The following is a 27,552-nucleotide window of genomic DNA, read 5'->3' on the forward strand; positions in this document are numbered from 1 at the left end:
TATAATTCAATTGAACTGACACTGTTTATCTTAAGAAGAAAATATAAGGTCCTGCAATTTGACTGATGCATCCCCCAAGATTGTCCTACACTTCAGAAGACAAGTGACATACTAGTGCACCATATTTACTTTGACCAAGTAGTTACAAACATTGGTTTCTGCTTTTAGCTTTGGTTAATTTTCTAGACTAGCTAAAATATTTAAGAAAATATATGCATTCATGTGTTATAAAAATATACTGCAAATGTTACAGATGAAGTCTGTAACGCTGGAAGAGATGAGTAGGAAAAAGTGGAGGATATGGGGTTGTAAAGTTTCTATGCTTTATCAGAGTATGTTATTTTCCAGAAAATCAACATGATCCTTGGACACAGTCCTTGGCTGTTTTATGAAACATTAGTAACAAGCATGATAAAGAAAATCATTGTTATTTGGTAAGCACTTGAATATTACCATTGTACTCCTTTGAGGTCATTGGTTGAAACACTTAACCCTCTAAATGTGGGTGTTGGATGACTGACCTAAAGTTACCTATGCATTACCAGCCAATATCCAACTCACAGTTATATAGTCACACTTTCATCTCCAGAGATTACTATCATTAAAATCTTTGTGCAATAAAGGGGAATTAAATTCAAATACACACTTCTCAATTTCACATCATAATTCAATGACTGAGTGAGAGAATATCACTTTAAAAGTGAGCTTGCCTTACAGTATTTGAGATACTATAGAAACAAGCAAGCAAGTATCAAAGTAGTAGCAGTGGAGGAGATAGAAGTGATGGGATGCTTACTAGACTGTGACTGTGCACAAGTACAGAATCTCAAGGTCTGTGCAGATTTAGGATAGGTCCAGTGATGTCAGAGACTGGAATCCAGAATGTAGAACTGTGAAGACATGCTGGAAATTAAAGTTACACAGGCTGTTTAAGACCAGACTGGCAATGAGCAGTCTCAGTTTGGAAGAGGGTCCTGAGAAAGGGATGTTTGGGAAAAGTTGATGAATGACTCAGTCAGTGATGGATGTAAGCTGACAGCTATATGTTTTGCTTGAAATAGTTCTCTGCTAGAAATAGCTCTCTTGCAGACCCAAAGCCTAGTTTTATATTTTGTATAATCCATTTCCTTAGGAATTGTATATCTATTCAATCACTTACCCAAGGCTCCCTTTTGAATATTCAGTGAGTCAGTACTTTATGACTTTAGTCCCTTGGCTCTAAAGGCAGAGTCACACGGGCAAGTTCAGCTATGTGCTGGAGATGGAACTTAGCTCCATTGTTCTACTACATTGTCACCAGCTTTCTGTTTTCCAACTCTTTTACTGTTTAAACTTGACTGTCCTGGAACTTGCTTTATAGACAGACCTTGAACTCAGAAATTTGCATGGCTCTTTCTCCTGAATGCTGGGCTTAAATGTGTGCACCACCACAAATGAACTTAAGATTCTTCTTCACATAGATCTTGACCTGTCCCAGGCTGGCACTGAACTCAGAAATGAGCTTGCCACTGCCTCTAGAGATTAATGGTGTATACCACCATGCCTCAGCTTTTTATGGCCAGTATTCCTTAAGATCTGATCAAAAGCCTGTGTCTTCCAGTCTCAAGATCTGGATCCCAAGTGTGCCCTCTATTTTTGGATTATTGTTCATTCCAGATTAAAAGTCCAAAGTATTCCTCGTTCAACTATAAACACAAAGAATAAGCTTAGCTGGGTGGGATATTCCATTGAGATCTGTCCCTAAATCTCTTTATCTCCTCACTTAGTATCTTTCTGACAAAGCAGGCTCTTCATTGCAGTTGTGTCTGTTCTTTCACTCCCTGAAAGCAACTCATACAATTTACATTGGATCCTTATAAAGTTCATAGTTGAGAAACCCTATAAAGAGTAGTTCTTACATTGAATTATATATTCTTAAACTCATGTTTTCAGAGTTCTTTCCCACAGCCTTAAAGGTTTCTGGAAGTTCTCATTGTTACTGTTTTGCTAAGAAACACCAGATACACTCTGGTTTCATAGAATCATACTGTTTCTGAATTTCTTGGAATCATTCATTAACCTTGGCATGGAGAACATTCCCAGAAGAAGAAACATAAAGTAAAACATGTACATTATTATATAAATGAGACCCGTGGCTATACCAGCTGTTAGCAATTGAGAAGACCCATATCCTGCTAGCTCTGCTCCAGGGATGGGAACCCTGTCACACCAATCCCTTCAACTGACATGCAGTGCTTGGCACCTGACCATATAAGATCATAGGTGATATAGTTTTACTTTTAAGTGAATGATCTAGTCTTCATGAATCTATTGCTACAGAGAGGAATGTAATACGATTTTGAAGAACACTAACAGTTTCAAAGTAATTGAGTTAAGCTAAGAAGGAAGAAGGTCTAATGGTAAGAAGGAACCATTAGTTCCTGAACTAAGAAGGCAACAGTGTGCAGGTAGAAGAACAGGAGATAAAGAAGACATTTTTTTATGATCACCTAACAATGGCGTGATGAAGACTAAAGAGTTACATGACTCTTAGATTTCTAGTTAAATGAATAATTGTTCTTACTAACTAAACCATCATGTGTGTTTCCAAAAAGCAAACTGTGCAAATGTTGGACAAAGTTGGATTTTTCCATTTTCATATTGTGTTATCAGCATCTCCTTATCCATTTGACTCTACACCTTAGAATTGTTATGTTAATGAAGATAATGAAAAACTATGCCCCATTTTTTTATGTAAAAATTCAACCTAGTGACAATATTATCACTTCTGTGGTCCTGGGAAAAGAAGAGAAAGAAATGATAGTAATACAATAATAGTACTATGCTTGGTGTACTTTCAATATAGTCTGCAGTTTGTATACATGAATGGACTTAGAAGTATTGTTGAAAGGAATCCTTGTTCTACTACTAAGAATATGATTTGGGTACAAAGTGGCTCTTGTTGAAGGGATATTTGGCAGCAATGAGTACACCCCAGTGTAGTAAATGTGCTAACATCTAATACAGCATGCTGGAACTGTATGTGCTGGAACTGTATGTGCTGAGACTGGGTGTGCTGAGATTGTGTGCTGATACTGTGTACTGAGACTTGTGCAGAGACTGTGTATGTGGAGCCTTTGTGCACTGAGACTGTGTGGGTTGTCTGTGTATTCTGAACCTGTGTGTGCTAAGACTATCTGTGCTGAGACTGTATTCTGAGAGTGTGTGGGCTGTGACTGTGTGCTGAGACTGTGTGTGCTATCACTCTCTACTGAGACTGTGTGTTCCTAGACTGTATAAACAGGACTGTGTGTACTGAGACTGTATAAGGAAACTGTGTGTGCTCAGACTATGTACTGAGACTGTGCTGAGACTACATGTGCTGAGACTGTGTGTGCTAAGACTGTGTGTTCCGAGATTGTGTGCTGAGACTATGTGATGTGCCTATATGCTGAGACTGTGTGGGAACTTCAGAGGAAGAATGCAGAACTGGTTCTGGGCTCTCTGTGACTTCATTCCCTGTCTTATATGATATTCCAGTTTCTCACTGGCAGCAAGCAAATGTGTCAGAGTTTAAGATCAGTGATTTGTTTTTATTTCTCATTTTCAGCTATGGAATCCAAATGCTTCAGAAATTATTTCTTTGGTGTATTTGTAAGGCATGAAATTAAAGGCATTATTTATCTTTTATACATTTTGGATGCCACCATTGCTATGTTTCAAAAAACTCTGAAAAATTCTAGCCTATTTAAAAGGGATCTGATAGACTTAAAGGAAAGAAAAGTTTGATCAAAATTTTCAGTTAAATTATTATTGCAACTCAGATTTCAGCCAGACTTCAGAGTTATTGCATTAGATTGTCAGTGAGTATTTCACTAGGGAAGTGGAAGAATTGGTGTGTATCAATAAAAGCAATGGAAGGAGAATCTGTAACCAAGACGAGAATAGGACTGTTCTCTATGTTTTTCTCACTCATTTGTCTATTCATTATTTCACAACTTTAGTATATATTCATGCACATGTATTCATTGGAATCGAGCACAGAAAACCAACTGTCAAAGGATTGGTATTCTCTCTATAATGTTAACTCTATTGCCATTGATAAAAAAAAAATCAATCAAGTTATCTCTTCATTCCTTTCTATAATTGAACAGATATTACATAAAGACCAAATGTGGCCCAAACACTGGGAACACAGTGGTGTCCAAATGGACTTACTGTGGACTTTCATAGGTCCCACATTCACAATGAAGTGATCCTTGTGTTAAGTAGATAGCATGCAAATAGAAAGTGACCAAATATTTTAAATAAATCCAGCCAGCTACTATTTTAGGTAGCGAAGTTAGGAACAAACCTAAATGAAATGTAGAAATAAGCACAAGGACACTGAGGGGAAAAGTGAGCAAGGAGGGTAAAATGACATGTACGTAAGAACAGCAAGGATGTCAGCTTGGCAAGAACAGAATTAGCAAAGGTAGCCTTGATTGGAGCAGTGTGTGGCCAATTACTTAGAACCTTATTTGCATAGTTCTGAATTTACGTCTTAAAGTTGTATAGTCAGGCATGAGCAAGGTTTTAATAACTCACTTTCAAATGGCCCAGAAAAGTATGAACAAACAAGTACAGGCATATGTGTGAAAAGATGAGAAGAATAAAGAATGAAGATGGGACAGAAAAGAAAGCCAAAACCTCACAGAAAACAATGAAATGGAAACCTTCTTAGGTGAGTTTAGAAACGCATGGGGACTCTGAATTACACTCATGTATTGTGTATACAAGTGCAATACAAACCAAATAATTAAAATCATTTTATAATGAGTTTATGGAAATATTCCTGCCTTTAGAGTCTGCAGAAATGAAGGTCAGGTGCCTCTTGCAGACTGGTGACTCTAGACTAGACAATTGACTTCCCAGAACCTTCTACTTTTTGTTCTTTTAGTAATGAATTACATACTATGATGGATTTGTTTTAGAAAAGATTCAATAATAACTCCTCTTCACATAAGCATAGGTTTATGTATGGTTTTTTTAATATCTACTGTAGTCAGAAAATCCATATCTGAGGAAATAATAAGCAATGACTTCTGTTACAATGGAAAATAATATGTACAAATTACAGAAGGATTTTGAGTTTCTTTTTCTTTTTGATACTTACTTTGTCATTTTAATGTAGCAAATAAATAATAAAAGTATTTCTTGCTATAGTTTAATTTCAGGCATATGAGTAGTGACAAAAAGGCATATTTACATGTTTAATTCAAACCAACAAGAACCTATTAAATACTGTATTGCTTACACTGTGCTTGGCATACAGAGTCAAAGACAAGCTACAGTTTTAATACACAAAGATTTTCCAGCCTAGTGAGTGAAAGAAGAATTCAGTTAGTCATTTCTGTAGCGTGAAATAAGGAATGACAGATAAAAACACAAGATACTATCAAAGCAATTCTGAAGGTCTCCATGTCTATTGATAATGTTGACAACATAAAGGAATGGAGTTAATATAAGGAAAGCAAAGGATTTTGCAAAAGGTGTTATATCCAAATTTGTATAGTATTTTAGATATCTCAAAATATATTTTCCATATTCATTATTCATATTCGTCATTCCCATACTCCCAATAACAGAAATGTGAGTTATTTTCTTGCTTGAATTTTTGTTTTTTCTCATAACTTAGTCTGAAAAGAGGAACGTGGTAAATAGAGACAGCCCCGTGCTCTCCCCTTGGTAGCAACTAGAGGTGAAGGTCATTGCTTAAAAGTCTTTCAGATCCATTTTCCAATTTTAATGCCTGATGTGTCTTCCCCACCCTGCTGTCTTTTAAGAATATATTTAAAATACCTTCAAATGCCAACTCCTCAGCCTGGTACATTCTTCCTGTGCTGATTTTTCTGTCCCCCTATCCAGCCATCGAAGGACTCACTCAGCTGTCTGCCTGTGACCTCTCTTGTCTCAGGAAGGGTTGTACAGTTCACATTATGTATAATCCTTGCCTTTCAGAATCTTACAAGAGAGGATTAGAAAGTGAAACTGATTAAAAAAGAAATGTGTCCTATCTGTAGATTCTCCAGAAGAGTCAGCTGGGGAGACATTGTGACTAACAAGGCTGCCAGGTTTCAGGACTGGTTTTGGACTCTATTAGATCTTGTCATTTATGTTTCCTTAGCTTCTATCCATATGAAGGAGCAATGACTCAATTAGCTCTTCTTAAAGTCACAGCTCTGCATTTTTTTTTTCCTCACAAAAATGACTGTTAGAAAGGAATGCAACAGCCATGGGGCTGACTTTCTCATTGCTTTCTCACAGCTTTGCTGATATTTGCATAGGAGTTAAATGATCACTGTTTTGTTTTGTTTTGTTTTGTTTTGTTTTGTTTTGTTTTTGTTTTTAAACACAAGACATCACATAGGCACTCCTTCACACTGTTGATCCTTATGTTTGCACAATGTGTCTGCATCTGCATGTTGACCCATAAATATTCTATGTAGCCTCTGTCCTAGTCTTTCAAAAACTACTGTATATAACTTCCCTCAAAGGACAAACATCTCAGTGCTGTTAGTTTCTATGGAGGGAAACAACCATAGCAATCCTCCCTATCTACCTAAAACTCCAAGTTTCCTATAAACCTTAACTGAATAAAGTTAAGTTGATTTTTAATCAGTATCAACTCAACTGAGAACATCACACATACTCAAGTATATTCTAGAATCAAATTCTAAACAAAATGAGGGATATTTTTTAAAGCCACAAATTTCTTGGAGGCTCAAGAAATTAAGTAAAAAGAAGCTCAAAAGTTTTCAAAAGGTCAGGATGGTATGGGAGAGAGTTTAGAAAAAGAAAATGAAGGGGGATAGAATGTAATTATGTCATAATCTCAAAAGAGATAAGTAAAAATTCAAATAATGTAAATTTGATTTGATTTGGATGATGAAACTTTATAATCCCAGGTATTTAAAGGGCTAAAGCAGATGGATCACAAATTCCAGACCACTCAAAGTGACTACTTAGTGAGCCCTATCTCACAATAAAGTGTTTAAGCAAAAAGAAAAATGACTATGAATATAGCTCAATGGTAGAGCACCGGCCTAGCTCATAGAGAGTCCTAGGTTCAATCCCTAGGAGTATAAAATTAATTAACTAATGCAACTAATTTTGTAATTAGTATTTTTCATATGATTATTTTATAAGTTCTTTCTGAAAATTTTATATTTTGTTTTGAATGAATTCAACCCCTCCCACCCTACAAAACCTACTCCCACTTTTCTTCCCTATGTGTCCTCTTTTTTTTTTTCCTCATTAAGTACCTGGTAAGACAACATGCTCCTTTGGAATACCACAGTGAGAATTTCATGTGTGGGTAGTGTGGCTAAATTATTCCTACCTGTACAACCATATTTTAATTCCTCCCATTTCTACCCAGTTCTCTCTCAACTTTATGACTTAATAATTTTGATTAAATTTGTATACACATATGTATATTCAACCTACTGACTCCATTTATGATTGCATTTATTTCATGATAACTTTACTTAACCTTCATTGCTTTAATTTGGAAGACTAAATTTTCTGTACCTTACTCTCCTTCCAAAGAAATGTATTTTCTAAACCCAATTAAGGTACAGAATCAAGAAAGCATCATTTTTACATGTTTCATGTTTACACTATAAAGTTTATAATGCTGGAGAAGAGCATTAGTTACATAATTCAAGTAAAGTATTATTAATATTACTATACCCTTATTAGTCAATAAAAAATGATTCTTTATATGTTTGTGGAATAAGTGTAAATTTTCCTATATAAATTTCTCCTGTTCATTCACATACAAAATTATCTTTTATCACAGTTTAAATAGATGTTTTCATTGAAGTATGTATAAGGCTGATATGAAAATTATCAGTGAATAGCTTGATGCAATTGCACTATCTATAAAGTTGTAATACCACACAGATGAAGAACAAATCCTTGCCAATAATCAGAACAATGCCTTATAATATGCATGCCACAGACTTTAGCCCTTCTAAAATTAACTTGCTTACCTGACAATAGTGACAATGTTCTTAATATCCTTTTCTTCTTAAAGAAACTGAATATTAGTAATTATTATATGGATTTCATTCTCAATATTACTTTTGTTAGATTCCTATGCATACACTTAATTTAATTTTCAGTGCATTTCATCATGAAAAATTTGATGATCCTAAATCCTTCTGCATGTATCCAATGTTTTATGGGGTGGGGGACATTAAGAATAAATCAATATTGTTTCTTCAATATTTTCATGTATTTATAAAACATATTTTGATCACATTTGGCCTGATCTTTTAGAGTTACTCCACTCCTCTCCACAAACTCTCAACTTCATGATACCTCACTTAATTTTTATATATTACTGAGTCCAATTTGTGCTTCATGCTTATGTAAGTGTGTGGAACCATCCATTGCAGAAGAATTGATCTACCAGACATCACATCCTCAAAGAAAATTGACCCTCCCTCATCCAGAAGCCAAAAGTGAGGGATAGAATTTTGAAAGCCCTGATTCACTCCATATTAGAATGTTGACTGGCAAGGCCTTGTGCAGGATTTATGTAACTACTATAAATTCATGAGTGTGGTGGTCCTGCCATGTCTAAAAGGCTCTGTTTCAGTTCATTACTCCCTAACCCCTGACTCTTACAGTATTTCTGATATCTCTTCAGTATTTCTGACATCTCTTCAGTAATGATCACTGATCAATATAGGTATGGGAGTTGTGCTATTAATACCCCACTTTGTGACTGAGCACTCCACAGATACATGATCTCTGGTCTTTGACTATTTGTGTCTTTCTGCATATGAATCACTGTTCACTACACAAAGAAACTTCTCTGCTGATAGTTTGAAGGGTTTACTAATCTATGGGGATGGAGTTACAAATATAGAGAGCAAAATGATTCTATGTCCACTTAATAAATAATAATCAGTGGTTAACGACTGTTGTTTATGAGTTTGTGAGCTCCTCTGTTGCAGGATTTTCCCAATTACGTTAATATAGAGGAGGCCTGTGATTTGGCAAGGAAAAGCGAGGCAGAGCTAAGAGTGGCAGAGACAGAGAGCATCTCAGGGGAGAAGAGAGAGGAGAATGGAGGCAGACATGAACCAGCATGGCTTGAACCAGCCACAGTTATGATATTATAAGGTTAGAACAATTGGAATAAAGCTTTTATCACTATCAATTGACTCTGAAATTTTCGTATTGGCATCCTGTAAAATATTGTTTTATTGATGCATAAATCTGATTGGTTAACTATAAGCTTTGAGAGTTTTAATTCTACTGAGTTGGTTATTGTGATGGCTGACTGTGAAAGGAACATGGGGGCCCCCACTGGGGAGTTGGCAGGCCAAGATAAGCAGGAGCATGGAAAGTTTGCAGGTTCATTTTTATTATTTCCTGCAACACTCCTCAACCATGGTTTCTTGGCCAGAATGGTCGGGAGCATCCTGGTTTGGAAAGGGTAGTAGTGGGGGCACAGAGGTGAACTCTGGTGATAGCTTTAAAGTCTGAGGGTCTCTGGATGTTCTGGCTCTCTAATTTTACTGAAAAATACTTCCAAGAGAAAAAAAAAATTATCTGCTTCTCATCACTTTGTCCTCAGTACTTATACATTTTTGCAGAATATATTCTTTCAGAATACGTGATTACATGTTAAAAAGTTCATCACAAGTTCACCCACAAAATAAAATCATAAATTTGAATAAAAGTTTACAACAGAGAATGTTTACTGCATATCAATTAGGAGTAATTATCAGGATAAATATCCATCACCTGTCACAGCTCCATAGATTCACTGATGGTTTAAAACCAGAACTAGGTTATTAGTGAAGTTTGCTATAGATAAACCTAGTCAATATTTTATCTTCTATCCTAGAACCTATAATAAATTGTTAGTTCCCTTTTTATGACCTTTGGTTAATTATTTTACAATCTCTTGGAATGTGCTCTGAGTAGGAGAAAGTCTGGATACTATCTAAGAGCAAGTAACTGGTGACATATGGGAGACTGACAGAGTTTTCATTACAGATGTGACTATTAGAAAAGGACCTATTAGCAGTTGCACTATAAAAGAACTTAATAATCACAGATATAATTTTAAGAATTCTTTAGGATCATCATTAAGACTTAAGAAGTCATCAATTTGTCTATATAGCACCACTACAAGATAGTACATCTTCGTGGATCTGCAAAAATCTGCTCCATAGGGGCATTCTATTGCTTAGTGATAGTTATATAAGTTTAATAATGATAGGAAAATCATATTAATAACAGAAATCTTTCCTAAAATGAATTCACTTATGGCCTTACTCAATAAGGGCGAACCTATCTCAGAATATATAATAATCTGAAGCAGGCCATCTCAGAAAGATTACCTATTAGTTATTAGTTACTCCCATTATGACTCCTGACACAGAATTGCAGACCAAGGATGTTTTCCCCTTTTTGGAGGAGACTTTAAATATAACCAAAAGGCAGTTGACTACACTCAAGGGTTTTGAGAATGTTCAAAAAAGAGCAGAATCCAGTGTGTATGGAGAGGTGTGATGAACAGGCCTGAGTCTATGTTGAAATAATGGTGTAAGTGTCTAAAGAGCTTGGAATAAAGTTGTAACTGAAGATGAAGCAGAAGTTCCACTAAAACATATATATTGGCCACTCCTCACTTGATGAAAAGTTTGTTCTCCTATTTGTGTTATTTATCTTTCATTCAGGCTTATCACACACAATTCATGTCAAGCTCTCAGTGAATTTCAACAAAACTCTTGTCCTTTCAATAGCTCATTTGTGTCTGCTGCTGGCCATACTCTGTCTCCATACTTTGTCTGCAAAACAGATGTTCCATAGTTAAATCCAAAATTATGGCCATTGTTCTCTTCTCTTCTCTGTTTCTACAGCCAGAAAGAATCACTGACCTCCGTTTGCCTGTTTTCTTTAATAACAAGCTAAATATCTTTACCACACTTTAATCTTCCTCTTGCTGAAGAACTTCATAAGGGGAAAATTCTCTAATCATTTTTGTAATGTAGCTCTGGGCTTCCAGTATGGAATGTGAATTGCACTATAAGTTAAGTAAACACTACAGGGAAGGAATGCTCATTCTCTACTCGTTCCAGTATCTTATATTCCACTTTGTTCTTAGATTTGATTTCTTCGCTTTTGCCATACAATTAACAAATTACTAAATCCACTGTTTTCATTATCACTAGATCTCTCATGCAAGCACATTGCATTAATATTCTGTTACCACTGTAGCAAATTACCTTGATCTTAGAGCCTTAAAGGGGGATAATATATGATGTTTTTACACTTACATGCATAAAAAGCACAAAAGAAAATGTGTAGAGTTAAAGCGAGATTTCAGTATGATTGGTACTTTCTTGTGACTGAGGGGATGGAGAAGGAGAGGGGAAAAAGCTCTAAGGCATTCCCTTTCTACTCACTTCTTAGGCTCATGGCATGATATCACATGGCCTCTTTGCTTTCTCTTACTCTCTTATTTTGCTGACTTGGTCATCTTTGCTTGACCTTATACTCAGACAATGGTTCACCACAGAAATCCAGCATCCTCTTTCTGTCCTAAAACACTTAATCAGTCTACGTATGCAATGTCTTTTTGTCATACAGGCTAACATCCTCACAGGTTGCAGGAGTTGGTTTTGGCCATCTTTGAATGGGCTTTATTTAACCTCTAACATGAGGCATATCATCAGCATTTGCTCTCACTAAAATATTTAGGTTGAAACCATCATTCTGTAGAGGGAAAGGCAGTCTTGTGCTCAGTTTGTGAAGCAACCTCATTCTAATTAATAGATTGTCTCTTCCCAATTCCTGGTGAATTCTTTCTCTTTTCTGTTATGATAAAGTTTAATCCTCATCAAATTATCCATGTCATTTGTTACATAAAGAGAACTGTTTAAAAAATAGTCTAACTATTAGTAATGCTACTAATACTTAAACCTTACTCTGAATTTAATGAGAACCTGTCATTATTCTTAATCTCTCTTTTTCTCTCTCTGTCTCGTCCCTCTCTCTGTCTCTCTCTCTCTCTGTCTCTCTCTCTCTCTGTCTCTCTCTCTCTCTGTCTCTCTCACACACACACACACACACACACACACACACACACACACAAACGTGTGTGTGTGTGTGTGTGTGTGTGTGTGTGTGCAATAATATAAAAAATTAGGATTTACTGAAAAACAGAAGAGAGAGATCGTGTAACTTGCCCAATCAGAGTTGATAAGTGATAATATATTTTCAACACAGGAGACTGAACCACAAGCCAGAGATAAATTGTTATGCCATACTGCTCCCTTAAGAATGGACCAGAATCCAGTCCTCTGGTGGCTTTAAGTCTGGTAACAGAACTAACTCCAACTCATCTCCAATTCTAGTAGTCAGCATTTATCTTTGCCTACCATTTTAATTAACATTACTTGGCAATAATTAGGAAAAATATTTAAAATATTTAGTCTTTACTATACTCTGTGCCATGTTCTGTGGTGCGAGTTATAATACAAGTTTATATAGTTTCCACAATTATATAACAAGACTTTAATACCACTTGACCGCTAAGTATTGTAAATGTAGACATTTGAGAAAACTTGTTATTCTATGAACAATTATTAAATCTATGTTTCTTCACTTATACCTAAAACCTCACCTACCAACTACCTATATAAAAGAACTACATATATAAAAGAGCTACATACATAAAAGTATGTTTAACTGCCTTCTTCCAATTTTTCTGGACATCGTTTCAGACAATTCATGTTTATATTTGATTTCTATTTCCGTATGATGAAAACTTCCATCGTTCAGATCAGTCATTCTCTCCAAGCAATCGTGCTCCCACAGGAACATACTTCCCTACTTTCAGGCCTAGTGTCTACCCACTAATGAAGGCTCTGCTTATGCCACGCCTGCCTTTTCTAATAGTTTACAACTATTATCTACAACTGACCTTATTTTCCCTTACGGTGTTATTCTTCTATTTGTTCCTGTTTATTTTTCTCAAGTATAAGTCCCATTGTTTCTGTTCCTATATTAGAAAGAAAGGATTTATTTTATTTATTGTCTCTCATTTCTTTTCTTTTTTTCTAGCTAAACTGCACTTATTATATTGGATCATCAGTTACTTACGGTTCCTGTCCCACCTTTACTCTTTTTCATTTAATCCTGCCTGCTCAATGACCTGCATCCTTGCTGTTGTCCTGTATATCTAGAGTTCTTTTGACTCTGTTTATATCATTTGTTATTGTCTAGATCAGGTTTTGTACCAAAATGGTGGTGCCAACTGTGATCATGCTGGAGAGAGTGCTAACAGCTAATTTCCTTAGAGCACAACGCTACATATACACCATAAAAGATCGAACTCATTTTGGTCATAATTTCTCTATTAGACTCAAACCTGAAGGCAAGTTTAGTTAATTGCCTGAGGTTTAAAAACTACATAGAGTTCTGCTGACTGTAATTCTGCAGTTCTTTTAGTTAACAATTATATGATGCCTCTGTCTATAGTCTGGTAGCCAGGTGTTATTTGAGAGGTTATCTATTCAGTATGGCCAGAGGCATTTCAATTAATGGCAGAAATTCTCAGTGACAGAGAATGAAGTAAAATTTATTACCAGGCAAGCAGCAGCAGACATTAGGACCGTGGATCAATAAGAAGGAGAATGGCTTAGCATTTCTACAGTTTTTATTTTATGCCAAGCATCATCCTACCATGTAATAAAACAATACATGATGTTTTCATTCATAAGAAAACTACAGAATACATATTATTGTTATTTTTATCTTACAGATAAAGAAACCAAGGCACGACAAGGTGAAGTAATTTTCCCAGGGTGCAGTTGCAAGCCACCAGGTCTAGAGTCCACAGTAGTGATCTCAATATAATCTTGTCTAAGTCAGGCTCCTGTCCGATAACGACCAAAGGAGCACACAAGACAACTGGAATTAAACACCTATAATTTGCGGTTCCAAATGATTAACAGAATCACAGAAAGTGGCTTCTAGAACTGTCAATATTATTGAGAAATGGGGGTCTGGTTTTAGATGATAATTTTTATGAGATATGAAGAAGACTCTATACACACTAGGGGTCCTTTAAAATATGAAAGAGTTTAGTCATCTGTCCCCCCTTCAAGTCTTATGAAGTCCACAAAGTTGTGTTGGCTTCCCTTTAGTCTTCATTATAACTTCTTTCTCTGGGACCAAGGTGTAATCTCTCCTTGTGGCACCAAAAATCAATGAGATTAGTGTACATTTTTTTTTTAGCACAGTCATGAGAGGGCACAGAACAAGAGGAGTACAATCTGGGTGGTGTGGTAATCCCAAGCAGGGGTGGTACCCTGAAGGTTACATTTTCTCTCCAACCTGAATTGTATTACATTGTCTAGGCAGGGTATTCCATTCTGCATCACTAGTAATCTTGTTTCAAAAATGCCATGAGATGTGTCAGTGAAAGACTATCAAAGTTTTAAATATCATGTTTAGTAACCCTAATAAGTACACAAATTATATCAGGAAAACAGAATTAATAAGGACCTAGGAAAGCAAAAGTGGGCAAACCTGAAATGAAAGAAGTAAACCTTTACTTCTTGAGAGATCAGGAATCTGCTGTCTGTTGAGAGTCTAACATTATATTTGACATTTTATTTAATCACAGAATTCATCATTTGCTGGAACAAGGGTGCAATTTATAAATGAAAAATTCAAAGCACATGTTGCTAACAAAAACATGTAAGTGATTTATTAAACCATGAAAAGATTTCAGTAAATAAAAACAATAAAATCTACTCTATCCATCAAGGAAGTGAAGTCATTATACAAGCTAAAGCATGAATGAACATAAAATTGTCTGTATCAAGTGAAGAAAGCTAGATATAGAATGATATACTGCATAAATCTATGGTTAATTCTGTATTGTGTGTAGTGGTGTCTAGTGTGTGTGTGTGTGTGTGTGTGTGTGTGTGTGTGTGTGTGTGTGTTGGTGTGAAAATATGTACACATGATTTCACATAACATCATAGGCCATAAAAGGGCATCAGATCCCCTAGAACTGAAGTTACAGGTAGTTGTGAACCACCGGACATGGGTGCTAGGCACTAAACTCTGGTTCTATGGAAGACTAATAAGTGTTCTGACTACTTACCCAGCTGTCTCTCCAGCCCTTGCAGTTAAAGTAATGATAGAACACATTAACGATTAGAGCTTCGGAGTAGATAAATGGTAGTTGGATGGAAAGGATACAAACAAGAATGTCTTGTAATGTCTACAACTTGAAGGAAGACTATACAGGGGAGAAGAAGGTTCTAAAATAGATTATTGTGTGGGGGGTGTGGAGTGGCGGCACAGTGAGACCTCGTTTGAGGCTCTCTGATCCAACAATTTCACAGGAGAAAAGGAAAAAACTGATCACTACCAGGAGTCCTCTGACCTTTAGAAGGATATTCTTTTTTATAATATTTTTATTATTATTTTCTTTATTTACATTTCAAATGCTATCCCGAAAGTTCCCTATACCCCTCCCCTTCCCCCGCTCCCCTACCCACCCACTCCCACTACTTGGCCCAGGCCTTCCCTTGTGCTGGGTCATATAAAGTTTGCAAGACCAAGGCCGATTAGGCCATCTTCTGCTACATATGCAGCTAGAGACACAAGCTCAGGGGGTCCTGGTTAGTTCATATTGTTGTTCCACCTACAGGGTTGCAGCCCCCTTCAGCTAGGAGGATATTCTATCATGTGTGTGTGCACATGATAGAATTGTGTCATTTTGTTTTTTAAGTCATTGAAAATGTATATTTAAAATACATAAATTTCATGTTATATAAATTATCTCCCATAAACTATTGTAACTATTAATTGCATTCATTCTATCCCCTCAATGACAATGTCCCTTAAGCCTCAGGTATAGGTATTGTGCTGTAGATAAATGTATTGATATTTGGTATCCTGTGACCAGGTATTCTCTACATTTTAACCAGTTGTGGATATATCTGAGATAGTTTCCATCTTTGGCTCAAATAAGCTTTGTTGAGGACATAATAGAGCTATAGTTTTCTGAAGCTATGATAAGTATTTAGATTTCAGTTTGAAGTCATACTGCTTTTGAAAGGTAGCAATCTTAAGTTTTCCTCTTGAGTCCATGGCCTTACTAGCCATGGGCACATAATTACATTTATAGTACTAGGCTGATGTCTCCCCTAGTGAATGGGCCTTTTGTATAACTAAACAGTTTTGGTTATCCCCAAGAAACAGATGCCACTATTACTCCTTTTGGGATATTTTGTTACGCTGGTCATTGTTTTAATTTAAAGGCTTTAGAACTGGATCAAAAACTGAGAGTTTTTGCTCTTGAAAACTTGCATAGCACCTGAAGATGCTATCAGAACTAGTACTCATGGAGGATGATGCCAGCTCTGTTCCAGGTCAGTTCTCCAAGTCCTGTGTCTGAATTATGTGATGTCTTCAACAGTAGAATTTTACTTTCAAAGTCTGTGGTAAGCTAAGGACAATAACAATAGCTTATGTTATTTGGATAATATCTTCCCTGATCAATATCTCAAATGGACTTGAGTTTTGTTACCAAATCTCTGGCCCATAAGCAGTAGCATTACCACCCTCAAATAGCAAAAAATTGTAGAAACGCTATTCGTATTATATAACTTATAGTACAAATATGGTAGTTTCATTACATGTGTGTATAGTCATGTATATATATATATATATATATATATATATATATATATATATATATATATATATATATATATATATATATATATATATATATATATATATATTTAAGCAAATGTAAAATGATATATTTTATTATTGTTTTTTAAAGTATCTTTCCTGACATAACTGAGTCTACAGAGAAGTGTGTTTATAGTACAAGGTAGGATTCTAAATTTCTCCTCTTCACAACAGAAGTAAAAAGTGGGTCACTGAGAAGTGAGGTGAGGTATAGCAATGTCTTAAGAAAATACTTTTATATGTCCACCACAGAAACAGGAAAACATCACAAAACCTTACTCTGCCCAAAGCTGCCTCTACAACTCCTCTTATTAGACTCGGAAAGAAAGGTCACAGGGAAGTTCAAGGAGCCTCTTGTCCCTTTTCAGAAACAACCAGAGAATTATCAAAGTGTAAAAAGTTCATGCTTATCAAAGAAGATTACTGTTACTCACTGAAAGATGATTTTTTTCCTCGAAATTAAAACAAAATGGCTTTTCTTCCCATTATCCCAACTGACTATCAAAGGTGACTGTTATCCATGTAAAAAATATTTTATCACCAGAAAGAAACTGATAAAGGGGGGTTTTCTGTTCCTTTTTGTTCCCTATTTACAGTTATGAAAGAAAATGATTTATGATTACTATGATTATAGCTCTCCTTAGGAGAGCAGTACTAATTACATAATGTCTTAGCCATTTTTCACATTACCAGCTATTAGTTAATCTAAATTGAAATATATTTAGCAATTTCTACACAGCTGCTTTCCAGACCTCTGTGTGGGTCATGAATTGAATGGTTTAGGATCACTTAGCACATCTAATGTGTTCGAGATTTGGAGATAAAGCTTCCAGGGCCACATATCTACAGCTGAGCTACAAAGAGCTGCGCTGAATAGATAGTGTCATCCTAGATGGTTTAAGGGAGTCTGTAGGAAATGAATTTTGAGTGAAATGTTTTTAATATGTAGTTACACTATAACAGAAATGAACCCCAGGAGACAGATAGGAATGTATTCCCTGAGTATTACCTGCAATATACCCTTGCATTTTGTGGCTTTTTATCAGGCTTACAAGCATAGCTTTCTCTATAGTCCTTTTGTATAGTCATCTCCCACTAAGTTCTTCCTACTTTCATTTTGCTATAACCTACTCTACTGCAGAAACTGAAGGTGGCCATAGAAATAAAAGGCTGTTATTTCAAATCTAACATTTTCTTGAAGTGAAATCTCTGTTGTTTGCTCTAAGCATTATCTGTTTGAATGTTCTGATTTTCTAACTGTAGCTATGTTTAGACAGCATCATAGCAGTTACAACATGGAATTATTATGTTACTCAGTGAAATAGATAATTCTAAGTTAGGAAACATACCTCCAGCCTCCCTACTCCCATACCTCCAAGTGTAACTGATTTTTTTTTTATTGGAAGAATTGTTCATAGTTTGTAAATACTGTCTTTTTCCTGGTCTCTTAATAATTTAACACTTTGAAATAAGTACGCATTGTCTTTGCTTTCGCTTGTCATTTTCCAGCTGGGAAGTGAGGATTTTTATTTTTATTTTTATTTATTTATTTATTTATTTATTTTTGCATAAGAAGCAAATGGGGCAGTGATGCAACTTGGTTGATAGAATACTTAACTAGCATACCCAAAGACCCAGATAGGATCTCTAGCATCAGCTGAATGGGGGACAGAAAACTGAATCTCAGTGCTAAGAATGTGGAGGCAGAATGAGGGATGAACTTCTCTGTGCCAAGTTACTTCTAATTAAAAGAAACATTTCAGTTTACAACTTCTCACTTGTGAAATCTCTGAATGACTCCTTTTATTTTTCCTGAAATTCCCAAATATTTAGTTTCTATATGAACTTGCAGTTAGAAAACTAGATACAGAAATGTGAATTACAGGTAAATGAGACACAGTACATGTTGAGAACCTCCATTTCTTATAATTAATAGACCCTTTAGCTAAGCACAATTGGAGCGAGGTGTGTCCATATGAACTTCTAATTTTAAAAACATTGACCTAGACTTGACAGAGAACTGTCTTCTATTCACAGACTGAAGAATTATCATCTAAGTTGATGAATGGCTAAAAGGAATATGGTTGCAAGGGTCAGAATTTGTATTATCAGGAAACAATTGTTCAGCTTGCTCAAGAAGAATAAAAAGCAGAAGTGGTTAAGATCCACAGCTATGTGTGAACATTGTCAACTTAAAACATAACAGGTGAAAGAGAGTTGTGTCCTCATGGTGTAGAAGGTAAATTATCATGTCACCTTGACTGACATTTAAAAATAACAAAATTCCATGCTTATGAATATATTCATTCATATGAACTATATCTAGAAATTATTAATGCTTTCAGAGTGTATCACTTTAACAGTGACAGTATCAGCAGGTTTGTCTTTTCCTGGATTTCAGAGTGCCCCTCATTGGTGGAAGCCATGTACCTCAACAAATAAATAAATTGAAATGACATTATAATTTAGAGTGTGCAGGTGTGACTTGACAAAGTGGGAAATTTTAGGTAGATCTGATATCACAAAGCAAGAGTTCTATACAAAGTAGTAACTTCTTGTCTTTGTTTTATTAGAACTCAACAGAAAGCAATTTATTTAGGACTCATTTTCCTAATGCTGAAGTATGAAAATGAAGATATTTGATGTACCTAATCAGAATAAAGAAATAACCCGGGGTTATTTCCAAAACTTTAAGAAAAATATCCTACATACATACATACTCAGTTATTTTAAAAGAAAATGTTGGCAAAGTGAGGATGCAGTATAAATTCCTTTGAACTAAGTTTCCAAAGTTTTATTGCACATGTAAATAGATGGCTCCAGGAAAGGAATAAAAGTGTAAAGAAAGAAGTACAAGCATGGCAGAGGCTTGGTAGTTATTCTAATGTTGCTTTCAGAAGCCTGATATGACTGACTCCTGAGAGGCTCTTCCAGAGTGACAAATACAGAGGCAAATGCTCACAGCCAACTATTGGACTGAGCATGGAAGTCCACAGTAGAGGAGTTGGAAGAGGGACTGAAAGAGCTGAGGGGGTTTGCAGCCCCATGGAGAGAGCAACTATGTGAATACGCCAGACCCCTTGACCTCCAAGGAGATTGGGCCATCAACCAAACAATATACATGAAGGGACCCATGGTGCTGGCTGAATATGTGCCAAAAGATAGCTTTGTTGGACATCAGTGGGAGGAGAGGCCCTTGGGCCTGCCGGTGTTTGATGCCACAGTGAGGGAAATGCCAAGGCAGGAAGACAGGAATGGATGGGTGGGTTGGATAAGAGATGGGATAGGGGATTTCAGAAGGGGAAACCTAAACAGGAAACATTTGAAATGAAAATAAAGAAAATACCCAATAAAAAACAAAAATTTAAACACACACACACACACACACACACACACACAGCAGAATCAGCCTTACACTCCACACTACAGCATCTGAATAGAACCCAACCACTCCTTCTAGAATTTGGCAACAATCTCTAGCAGTTACATTCCAAAAGTAGCATATAAATGTTATATTAAAACAAAACCACAACAGTAACAGTACCATAATTCTAAAGGACAGATAGTAACCTGTATCCATAGCTAAATATAGTCTTCAAAATTATTTCCTTGACTCTCTTGATATATTGTCTCTCAACAACAAGAATGACTAATATCACAATATCTTTTCTGCATTTTACATTTAAGAAGGGAATATTGAGATATGGAGATCCAAATGAGTTGCATTGAATACTCGACAGAGCTACATATAGATAAATACTTCATATAAACTCTTCTTACTCTAAAGCATATAAAATGGTTGATAATAAGTTAACACCTAGAAACATTGGAAGTGAAATAGCAAAACAAAATGACTGCTACTGCTTATGTGTATACAATTGCAGTGATGGCTTAGCAACATTGGTACCACATTGGTACTGCAAGGATGCCATATAGGCAAGTGCTGTATAGACGATGTCTTCATGCAGCGGATATCCACAAAGACCCTTTTCTATTCTCCAGTCTTATTGCAAAAGGGTATGGGTCCTTGTTTGAAATTAAGAACTTTGCAGATGTAATTAGTTTACATGATGCCATACTGGGTTGGATGAACCTGTAATGAGTTCTACGTTGTCCTAGCATAAAGATAAGGTCTGAGGAGATGGATTATTTGATTTGAGGGATTATCTTGCAAAAAGGAGGATCTGAGTTTAATTCCAAGAATCCATGTTAACAATACTAGGCGTGTTGGTATGATCATCTAATCTCCTGCTGTGGAAGAGATAAGAAATCCCTTAGGATGACTGATCCCAAAGAAACTTGTTATGGGAAATATTAAAACAAATTCCAAGTTCCTGTGCTAGACCCAACTACTCTCAGTCCCGGCGGTCTCAACAGCCAGTTCTTAACTCATGGAAACTCTCTGACTCACTCAGAGCTCCATAATTTCTCCACCTAGCTAGGTTCACACTGGCCAGTTGCTAACCATGCCAGCCCCCTTCTTCAAAGCCCTCATGGCCCTTGTGGTACACATCAGGTGAGTCCACATGCTTTGCCATTGTACCTTTCTCTCTGAAACCCAGTCAATTCGCTGCAAGAAATAAAAACAGCACAAAAATTTAGCTCAGAAACAATGGTAACAATCTTTGAGCAAAAAAAAAAAAAATTATTTGGTAAGGCCTATTAAATCTGATTCCTCCAGTGGCAAATCCTGATGGATTTTCCATGATACTGGGAAACTCTAGCAGCTACATCTTGCCCTTATGCTATCCTCATTCCAAAAATTCCTAACTCTCTCCTGCTTCCTCTCTTCTTCTGTCCAACCTGGAAGTCCCACCTACTCACCCAGTGATTGGCTCCTTTATTTTACTTTAGGGAATGGTTCACAAATAGTCCCCCGAGAACATGACTCATTCCTGATTTGCAAACCCTCCCAGGAGAGTAGAATTGGCATCAAAATACAAGCAACCCCAGGGCTTTCCATAGCAGAACCTAGCCCACATGGTGAGTTCCAGGCCAGTGGAAGTTATAGCACATGAATAATTAATAAAGACTGGGGACAATTAGATAGGGAGATGGCCAAGTGGGTAAGAGTAAAAACTTGAGTTTGTTTCTTGGAAGGCATTAAAAATATCTCAGTGTGGCTATATGAGTGCATATACCTTCAGCCTTCTCGGGGATAGAAATAGGGATAACACTAAGGCTTGCTTGCCTCCAACCTAAAGATTCAGTGAAAGACTATGTCTCAAAGAGGAGCGACCTTCCTGGCCTCCATACCTGTTGCAAAAGGGTATAATCCACTGTACATGTACGTACAAAAATAACAGACACACATGGGTTATTTGGTAGACAGGAACTTACAAACATTCAGCCTATTCAGCTCTGGCTTCCACACTTCACACAGGTGTATATGCAAACACATGCATATGCATATCTATACGTGCGTACGCGCGTGCATGCGCGTGCACTCTCTCTCTCTCTCACACACACACACACACACGCACACACATACACGAAGACAGGATACACAGTGACACATGAAGAAGGGCATAGATCTCTGAGAGCAACAAAGTTTAGAAGGTGGCAAATGAGGATTCTCTCCTAGATCTATCAGAGGTGACACTTTGATGTTGGACTTCAAGTTTTGAGAGAATGGAAGTGTGCTGTTCTTATCTACTCTGTCTTTGTTCTCTTCTTTTTTTTTTTCCCCCTTTTCATTTCTGATTTTGTTAATTAGGATGCTGTCCCTGTATCCTCTAGTGAATCTGGCTAAGGGTTTATCTGTTGTTGATTTTCTCAAAGAACCAATTCCTGGTTTGATTGATTCTTTGAATAGTTCTTTTTGTTTCCACTTGGTTGATTTCACCCTGAGTTTCATTATTTCTTGCCCTCTACTCCACTTGGGTGAATTTGCTTCCTTTTCTTCTAGAGCTTTTAGGTGTGCTGTCAAGCTGCTAGTGTATGCTCTCTCTAGTTTCCTTTTGGAGGCACTCAGAGCTATGAGTTTTCCTCTCAGGAATGCTTTCATTGTGTCCCATAAGTTTGGGTATGTTGTGGCTTCATTTTCATTAAACTCTAAAAAGTCTTTAATTTCTTTATTTCTTCCTTGACCAANGTATCATTGAGGAGAGTGTTGCTCAGTTTCCAAGTGAATGTTGGCTTTGTATTATTTATGTTGTTATGGAAGATCAGCCTTAGTCCACGGTGGTCTGATAGGATGCATAGGACAATTTCAATATTTCTGTATCTGTTGAGGCCTGTTTTGTGACCAATTAAAAGGTCAGTTTTGGAAGAAAAGTGCATTGCCCTGCCACTGCAACACTCTAATCAAACTCTTTGGGAGAGGAGGGAGTGGCTGTGTAGAAGTGGGGAGAGGATCCTTGTTAGAGGGCTCTGTCGATGAGGGAACTCACATGTATCAGGAGACGCACTCCAGTGCTATAATCTCTGTGTGTGCTTACTCACATGTGTTTCCCTTCTTAATTCTCACCACAGTCTTTGTGATATGAAAACACTGATTTTAAATTGAAGCTCAGAAAGCACAGGTATCTGGCTCAGAATCACAAACAAACAAATGCTAAACCCAAGAGCCAAATCCATCCACACTTTCTGATGGCTGGTGGGTGTTCTTTTTCCTTAAGCCTGAAATTAAATCCTACTACTAATAAAATTCAGGAAATATTTTATCACTGGAGAGTTTAAAACTAACCAGGGTACAGGAAGAAAGACGTCTTAGGAGAAAGAGCCCCACTCTTGGTAGTGTTGAAATCGGGGATCATAATAGGTCCTTTCCAAGTATAATTATGCTCTCACTCCAATACGGCACTGGCTAAATGCAAGATCATTACCATTTTATTCTATGTTAACTGGAAAACAAGATTGATTGACATTTTGGAGGTATTATCCATTTACATGCAGGAACTTTAAAAGGCTTCAAACAGATTCAGAAAACTTTCTTAAGCTAGATTTTTGTAACATTTTGCACTGAAAGGCTTTATTGCAAACAGGTTCTTCCTAAAATCTGTAGTTCTGTGCCCCGTACACCTTCCAAAGTGGGTAACCTTGCCTTACTCAGAGCTGTGGGGAAGTGGTAAACGTCCCAAAGCTGAAAGAAGATTCACAGTGTGTTCTTAATTAACTTCCTGTGCGTTCACAATATCTCACACATTCTTTTTGTGTTTCTAATGATTGCAACCTCAGTTCACAATGAATAGAAGGGATACTACAAATTGTAATTTTAGCATACCTTCATGCACTTTGTGTCACCAGATGTGAGTAGTGCTTATATTTCAGTATAGGAAGCATTCAGTGACAGTACAAATCAAGAATAATTGTTTTTAGGAGTGATTTTACAGCTTTATAATGTTATTTCTGAAACCCACATAAATCTCTCCAATTTTAATCAGGACAAATTTTCTATTTACATTGTGCTTCTATTCAAAACAAAGCAAACAGAAATTTGGTAAAACTATTTTCCTGCTTTCATTCTGTTGCTGTAATAAAATATCCAGACAGAAAACAACTTGGAGGAGGAAGTGGTGACTTTAGCTTACAATTCCAGGTCATTGACTACTATTGTGTGAAAGTCACAGAAAAAAGAGTCTGGGACATCTGGTCGTATTCGCAGTTGAGGAGAGAGAGAGAGAGAGAGAGAGAGAAATCTTGACCCTCTTGCTAATAATCAGATTTATTTTTCCACTTATATAAAGTTCAAACCTACTGCCTAGGGAATGGAGTTGCCCACAGTGTATTGAATTTTCCCATATCAATTATCTTAAGACAATCTCCCATAGATATGTTGATAAATCAATCCAATATAAGTAATTCCTCACTTAAACTCTTTTTCCAGGTGATTCTAGACTATGTCAAATTGACAATTAAAGCTAATCCTCACATGTATGAAATCTGGAAATTGTGTATCTTCTTTACCATATTATTCCTTAGATACATTCTAAGTATGTTGAGTGCCAATGTGGGGGAAATTACTAATATCATTATTTCTTGAATAATACATGAACTGAGGTTTTCTTCTTTTGACTTTTAAAAGAAATTGGGTAGAGGGCAACCTGCAGAAGCGACACAGCTGCGGGGTCAGACTCCATATCTGGCTTCAGTCATCCAGCACCTTTCCCACCTGAAGAGGAGTATCCACGCGGGAGCTGTCTCAAGGCCTGAGCCAGTAGGAGAGCAATCTTTGCTCCAGTACACTGCCGGGGAGAGGGCGACCTGCAGAAGCAACACAGCTTCTGGGAAAGACCCATTTTCTGGCTCCAGTCACCTGGCACCTTTCCTGCCCGAGGAGAGGTGTCCTCCCAGGAGGAGTCTCAAGGCCTGAGCTGGCAGGAGAGCCGTATTTGCTCCAGTTCACCTAGGCTCCAGTCTGCACTGGTGAGAGTATGGACCCCAGAAGCTACACAGCTTTGGGAAAGACAGAAGTAACCTAACTTCTGGGACAGACCCTATTTCAGGCTCCAGAAATTTGGGCACCTTAAAGGTGGCGACCTATGAGGGCTCTGTCTGCCAGAGCAGGTGAGAGAGTCATATTGTGCCCAGGGTCCCTCAGTGGCTCCTCTGTGCATGGGAGTGAATAAACTGTAGAGGCAACACATCTGGGACAGTCCCTGTTTTGGGCCTACATCTTCAGCCAGGAGGCAGACCAGGCTTCTGTTCACCTTCCCTGCTAGAGGAGAGCTTCCCTGCAGAGAGTAATCTGACCTCTGAGAATCAGGAGAGAGATGGACTCCCAGGACTGCTGACAGAGGCTAACAGAATCACAGGAGTTACAAGCTCCAACCAGAGACAACTATAACAACTAACTCCAGAGATCACCAGATGATGAAAGGCAGAGCGAAGCAGAAGACAGTATGCTGGGAACTCAGGGGAGTGACCCTGAGGCTCCACAGAAGCAGCCCCCACAGAGGGAGTCCTACTCAACTACCATGTGACCCTCACTGGGACAGCCGGAGTCCTGAGGGCAGCAGTGTTACATGAGAAGAGCTGGAGCCATCCCTTGTCCTGTACATATGTCTGTTTACAGTCTTACCTGACTGTCTTTGCCAAATGCTCACTGAATTTCCATTACCACAGTAGACTGAAGTATGCTAATTGGTAAATGGGGTTCTAACAGTATTACTGTTTAGAAAATACTGCTATGTCTAAATGTGAGAACTGTTTAAAAATTGAGGACTTTGGGAAATTGGATTCTTTTTTAACAAAACTGCTCTTGTGCAATATTTTATGCTCCTTGAATGAACTGTACATTTGTGTTTATCAGTTTCCAAGTCAGCTGCCTGTAGACATCTGACCAAAACATAGATGTGAGTGAACCTGTGCTTGAGCTGTTTCTTCACTAAAATTCATTTCTGCTAGTGGCCATTGGAGACTGTCACACAAACACCGTTTCTTTGTATAATTTCTAAACACAAAGTAACTGTTTGTTCTGAAAGTTTTTTGTTTTAGTTTCTAAGTTTTATGTGTATTATATTTCTGTGTGTTAGTCATAATAGTAGCAGGTTAGCTACAGATATATTATTTGTACATATTTATAAATCTACCACCCAGCACCTCTTACATGAGTAGCAAACATTAACAAGGATTGCCTTCAGCATTCCAACAGAACTTCTGTAAATAACAGGTTAAAAGAAAACTAAATACAGATCAGACACTACTGGCTTAGCAGCTGTAGTAACTTCCTAGCAGATTCATAACTGATTGCTGTCCAAACACTACTGGTAAAGACCTTTACTTCATCTTTAACTTATATACTTTCCATGATTAAAGAGGTTATAGCAATGCTACTTCATGCTAATCTATTTAATATAATTTAGCACTAGAATAAAGTCCAAGATGCACACACACACACACACACACACAAAGAAACCTAGACCACTCACCATCATCAGAACCTAGCAACACACATCAGTCAGTACTGAATACCCCAACACACCGGAAAAGCAGGAACTGTATTTAAAAGCATACCTCATGATGCTGGGAGAGGACTTTAAGAAGGGTATTATTAGAGAAATGCAGGAGAGCGCTGCTAAAGAGGTACAAGTCCTTAAGGAAAAACAGGAGAATACTTCTAAAGAGGTAGAAGTCCTTAAAGAGAGAGAGGAAAACAGAAACAAGCAGGTGATGGAATTGAACAAAACCATCCAAGACCTAAAAAGGGAAAAGAAGCAATAAAGAAAACCCAAAATGTGACAGCTCTGGAGATAGAAACCCTAGGAAAGAAATCAGGAACCATAGATGAGAGCATCAGCAATAGAATACAGGACATAGAAGAGAGAATCTCAGTTGCAAAGATTCCATAGAGAACATGGGCACAACAATCAAAGAAAATGCAAAATGCAAAAAGATCCTAATTCAAAACATCCAGGGAATCCAGGGCACAATGAGAAGACCAAACCTTCAGATAATAGGAGTAGATGAGAATGAAGATTTTCAACTTAAAGGGCCAGCAAATATCTTCAACAAAATTATAGAAGAAAACTTCCTGAACCTAAAGAAAGAGATTCCCATGAACATAAAAGAAGCCTACAGAACTCCAAATAGACTGGACCAGAAAAGAAATTCCTTGCGACACATAATATTCAAAACAACAAATGCACTACATAAAGATAGAATATTAAAAGCAGCAAGGGAAAAGGGCCACGTAACATATAAAGGCAAGTCTATTAGTATCACACCAGACTTCTCACCAGAGACTATGAAAGCCAGAAGATCCTGTACAGATGTGATACAGACCCTAAGAGAACACAAATGCCAGCCCAGGCTACTATACCCAGCAAAACTCTCAATTAC

Source organism: Mus pahari, chromosome 1 (genome assembly GCF_900095145.1).
Source record: "Mus pahari chromosome 1, PAHARI_EIJ_v1.1, whole genome shotgun sequence".
NCBI lineage: Eukaryota > Metazoa > Chordata > Mammalia > Rodentia > Muridae > Mus > Mus pahari.